The 6025-nt window shown below is 35.0% G+C and overlaps 1 non-coding gene across 1 annotated transcript; it reads right to left on the bottom strand.

The window, feature by feature from the left end:
• Positions 1-3230: 3230 nt before the first annotated feature.
• LOC125869469 (U1 spliceosomal RNA) lies at positions 3231-3390 on the bottom strand. Its single transcript, XR_007446841.1, has one exon. It is a non-coding gene; the product is annotated as a U1 spliceosomal RNA (small nuclear RNA).
• Between the last annotated feature and the right edge of the window lie 2635 nt (positions 3391-6025).

Genomic DNA, 6025 nt, shown 5'->3' with positions numbered 1-6025 from the left:
TTTCTCTTGTCCCACACCCTCAACATTTTCAATATTCTCAACATGAACATTCATCTTTATTTCTTCATGATGCGCAAGAGGGTTCTCATTCATAGGAGCATTCTCAACAGGAGCTTCATTCCCAGCAGGCGCTACTCTTTCACGGCCTCTGCCCCTAGCTCTTTCTCTACCCCTGCCTCGACCGCGACCTCTTGCTGCAGATTACTTAGCTAGAGCATTGACGGGAGCTACGGGTCTGACGCCGTTGAACCTAGTGTTAGCCATTTGCGGACAGAAGAGTGAAGGAGGTTAGATACCAATTTGAATCACCAGATAACAATTAGAATCAAGTCATAGAACGAAATGAGACAAGAGAAAACAGAGAGATTTCCTAAAGTCCTATAGCCTCTCAAAGAAAAGTAAAGGTGTCCCCGTACCGTTCCACAAGACTCTACTAGACTCATTTTGGTACATCGAGATCAACGAAACTAGGCTCTGATACCAACTTTGTCACAACCCAGACCGTCGTGATTGGCACCCACACTAACCCTCCGGTGGGAGAACCACTACTACAACCCAAACCAAGAAACTAAATCAAAAACTAAAGCATTTAAGGATACGAAACAAGTTAAATACTAAGGAAAGAAATAGGGAGTTCCCATAAACTCCAAACAACAGTCTATCAACTAAACAAATGCGGAAAATATACCTAGAACCTGAAAATCAATATACCAAATCATCTAAAGTTCAACAAGTCTTAAACAAGATGGGTCACAACCCCAAACTAATGAACAAATCCACTAACTAGAAAGTTTAAGTCCGAAATGTGGACATAGAATGGCAGCCTGAAAGAACTGACTCACCCTTGAATTCGAACGATGATTACTGATCTTCTAAACGAGGTATGTCAGTAGCCGCTTGAAGATGTCCTGTACTTAACAAAGAAAGAGCAACTGCAGTATCAGTACACAACCATAGTGTACAAGTAGGATCACGTGGCTATCCCACTAAGTGTAACATAAGCAAGTCAATACAACATTATAAACATGCAAAATACCGAACATATACAATAATGATTATCACATGCTCAACAATATACATTTATAACAAGTCATTGGTCCTCTCATGGAACCCAAACCCAAACTGTTACCATACCGAAACATGGTACCTGATCCAATGTTTATGTCGAAACGTGGCAACGATCTCATAATTATGCCGAAACATGGCAAGCAATCCCAATTAGTATACCAGAATGCGGTATCTGATCCAATCAACACACCACAATCACAACCACTAGTATATTCTCAATAATCATACAATGAAGTTATTCATGGCATATAGTTATTCATTTATCTCATTTACAACAAGTGTGATCAATAATGCAACATTTGCATACATACATGTATCATAATGAAGCAATAACAAACATACATCACACAATCATAGAATCGCAATCATCACCTACCTCGAAACAAGCTTGAAACCCTAAGAAACTTGATCCTTCCATTTCCAGATTCGTTACTCTTTTTCTTGGTCTACAAATAATCAATATATTGCGGGAATCAATAAACAATCACTAATTACGCAAATTACTAACAATTCTATGAACCCTAGATCAAACCCATGATCCCTAGTATCCAAAAAGGGATGTTCCCACCATAGAATCTAGATCAAAACCCTCCATTATCGATAATATCCATTCTATTATGTTCTACGGATCGAAAAACGAATTCGGGGAGTGAAAAACTTACATTTAGCCTCAAGAATGGTGAAAAACTGTCAAGAGTCGCTTGGGGTTCGTTCCTTAGCTCTAAAAATCAAAAAGTGCAGAATAAAGACATTTTGGGGTTTATTTACGACCTTAAGTCGCGTCGAACCCGCCACAGCGGTCCTCACCCCTCTACAGCGGCCCCGCCCTGGCGGCAGAAATGTCACCCCAACGGCTTGCACGGAACCAGTGAGCTATTTTAATAATTCCAAGACCCCCTTTTTACAACACCCCTTTAACCAATGACGCTCAGAAAATATTGTTCACGCTAAGATCGATTCCGGGAGTTCTACTCATCCGAATTCAATTCTGTAAAGTCGTACGAGTTCCTTAACGACTTATCTAACTACTCATGTAATCAAAATCATAAATAAGTCACCCGATTGTTATCATATTTCCCTACACCTTAATGACTTCGATTTCTTTCAAATCTGGACTAGGTAGGAAATTTCAAGTTACTACGAAAAAAATTTATGACCCAAAAAATTTTCCCGTTGATTTTTCTATAATGACAGAACCCAGTCATTATAGGAATAACGTTCGTTTTTTTATTTTACAAGAAAAAACTTGGGTTTTCTTCTCCCTTTTGGACTGAGAAGAAATTTCTATAAGTAGGGGTTCTTCTAACCTAGAAAAGAATAAGATTTTCTATATAATATTTGTCCACCCAAATATTGAGAGAGTTCGGATGTGAACTTGGGATCATTGTAGAAGATTGTAATGTTGATGTCTATCTTGTGGATTCGCTTAAAGGTATGTCTAACTTATCTGTTCAGGCTTCAAGAGATAATTCTTGAATTAAATTTCAGTAAATTTATGTGTTCTAGCATAAACCTACTGGTTATCTGTTATTCATTTAAGGAGCATATTTTGGTATGCTTTCGTTGTGCATATAGTTTTCCAACATTTAGTACGTACTCTATGTACATATCGCTAAAGCCTATAGGGATAGTTGATCAGATGACAATTAACTAATGTCGATAAAAGATTTTGTACCATTTGTTAATGTCCATATTTATTGCTGCTATAAATTATTTTTGTTGTAGTGTAACATTGTGTCCACTAATGTTGTTACAACTTGCCTACATGGATAACGTATCGATATGGGAGATGAGACGCAAGAATCAGACGAAAAAAGTGAAATATTCAATTTTATCAACCTATTTGTTTATGTTTCTTTTCTTTTCAATTTTTTCATGTTGATTGCTATAGATATTCTGCAACTTCTTAGTAATCATTAATACAATTGTAAATTCTAATATAAAGATCAAAGCATTTGTTTTTTAATGTTTCACTGTGAAGAATAGGAAAAGATAGAAATTATTGAGAATGTGGGTGCTCAAATAACTCACAAGCCTATAAATTAGATACTAGAAATAGTTGTACTTTGAATAGGGTAGATATAAATTATTGAGAATGTGTGTGCTCAAATAACTCACAAGCGTATAAATTAGATACTAGAAATAGCTGTACTTTGAATAGGGTAGGGGCCGTGCAAATGCAAGCCCCCGTTGTCACAAATTATGACGTAGGATCAACTACTTGGATCGTCCTTAGGAAGGCACTCTTCCAAAGTGAAATGGAGGTCACCACCTAGGCTATGGGCCTTCTTGATCGCCCATTGACCTCGTCTGTTTTAATTATGTTTCTCTATTGTCCTTTGTCTCTTATTTTAGTATCTCATCATTACTCTTTTGTCTTCTCTACTTAGCGATGTGGGAGTAAGTCATTATTTTCTTCAATTTTCCTATCAATATTGAATTTCAATTTAATGAACTTTCATCAGTTATCACACTTTCCATGTACTTACTCATACTATTAGGATTGTGTATCGATTGATTCGGTTTAAAACTCTATCGTTCTAAATTTTGATTTTTCTTTTGTTATCTTAGGATCCGACGATAACACAAATCATGATCACACAAAAAATGGTAACTTTTATACAAGTCCCCTCGAAGGAATACATCAAATACAACTTCCAGGATGTTGAATCATTTCACAGTCATTTTCAAGTTGTTGTAAATCAGGTATACAAGTTTTTAATAATGTAACTGTGATATGTCATTATGTAAAGAAAACCAATTTCTAGTAAAATAACTACTAGAACCAAATATATAGGCGTTCTACATCTGCATCGTCTAATATAATAATTTTTATTCAGTTGTAGCAAAAAAAGATACTTCAAAGAAAAACATTTGTCAATACTGATTCTGAAAACAAACTTTTCTTCACTTACTTCATACCTTATGCATTTTCAGATACTGTAAATGAAACTTATGAACTCATTCACGTCAAGGAGAACAAATGCTTCTCTAGCAATTCATATTTTTGCTCTATTGGAGTTAATTCATAAAGAAATTGTACTTGATTATAAAGAGGCGACCTTAACATCTTCACACTGTAAAAATTACAATATGACACATTAGGTCCATTATGTAAAAATTACAATATGACACCTTGTTAAGAATTTTAAAAGCATTTCCTAATTAGAAAAATATAATTACAAAAATGGGTGAGGAGTCTGTCAAACCATCTCTAGTCTAGTGGATCGGGCTAAGAACGGTCATCTATGGCACCAGAGGCAAGGGAGAATTGATTGAAACAATGGACCATAGTTAAAACAAACCAGGAATGGAAGGTGACATGGGGTCACCTTGTCTCAGTCCCTTCTTGGCTGCAAATGATGGAGTATGTTGAATTTATTGGAGATTCGTCCGTGAAAAAGCTCAAGGATGATTTTGTGCCAAAGAAGAATGAAGAAGGTTAAAAATATTATGTTTTTCAGACACAAAGCCTTTATTTTTGGTTTTAGTTTTGTTTTTTTCCATCTGTAAATTACAGTTTTCCTTTTCCATTTTTACTTCCATGTAAATAGTAGTTGGTTAATTAAGGTGTCTACCAATTAGGAGATAGTTGGGTAGTGTGTGACTTACTTCCGTACAAATACTAATATGTTGTGTTGAGGTAGCTAATATATAGGATAGTTGGGTAGTTTGTTATTTTATCTTTTCTATATATACATGTACCGAACAGAGGAATAAACACAGGAAATATTCAGCACGTCTCTTTTATATATTTATTTTTGCAATCTTTCATATACCATTAATCATTATAGAGTAGGTAACTGTTGAGATAAAAGTCATAATCCACTTGACAAACCTATCAAGAAACTGTAAATTGATCAAGATTTACTCCAGATACACCCATTCAAGTGAGTCGTAGGCCTTTTGAAGATCCACCGTCATCATGCATCGTAGTGAAATGCCTTTTCTTGAGTACCCTTTCACTAGTTCATGGCTTAAAATAATGTTATGTGATATGAGTCTACCAAAAATAAATGCAGACTTCCTATCATCTATAAGGTCGTTGAGAACTACACTTAGTCTTTTAGTGATGACTTTAGAGATTATCTTGTATATAACATTGCAACATGATATTGGCATGTATTCTCTGATGGTGGTATAGGGTGTTTGACCTTGGAAACCAGTGTTACTAAGGTACATTTTATGTAACACCCCGAAAATTTCTAAGTTAAGACTCGAACCATTCTTCATTTGCTTGTAGGGTCATATTGGGTGATTCATAAATTGCCCATATGTGTAAAGGTAAATTCTTCAGTGTGGGAATGATTTTGGATATCAATTAAGGTCACTAGAAACTCCTAGCACAAAGTAAAGTTGAAAGTTTCCTTATCGATTAAGTTATGATGTAAGATTCTACTTGGATCAACTTCTAATGACTATATCTCTTAGAATATAAAAAAGCTACGTGGTCCATAACCTATCAAATTAAAGGTATTTGAATCTGCTTTCCAATGCCACCAATTTCGCAAAATTCTGAGTTTTGAGTAAAAAGTTATGACTATTTCAGTAACCTGATACGGTGCAGTCACGAATTCGCCAACGGAAAAACATTAAAAATGGTCGTTTTTGTCTTTTTAACTCTAAGAAAACCCTAAACAAATTTCTTAACTAATCAAAGACCCAAAATCAGATTTTCATCTCTTAATTCATCATTCTCTTCTCTCTCAAACCCTAAGGCAAAACCCTAAGGAAAAATCAAAGTAGAAAACTTCAATTCAAAATTCTATCAATCTTTTTCAAGATTCGTCTTCAAGGTAAGTCTTTCTCTGAGAATTTCATTCTTTCCAACTCAAATTCCTCCATACAATTATGAATCTCTAATGAAAATTATAATTTTTGGCCATAAAGTTTCAAGAAACTAATTCAAGAAATCTCAAGAAGGTTTTCTTGATTTTTCTCCATCAAGTTAGGGTTT

The sequence above is a fragment of the Solanum stenotomum genome, chromosome 6 (genome assembly GCF_019186545.1).
Source record: "Solanum stenotomum isolate F172 chromosome 6, ASM1918654v1, whole genome shotgun sequence".
Taxonomy (NCBI): domain Eukaryota; kingdom Viridiplantae; phylum Streptophyta; class Magnoliopsida; order Solanales; family Solanaceae; genus Solanum; species Solanum stenotomum.
This window is presented reverse-complemented; position numbering and strand designations above follow the sequence as displayed.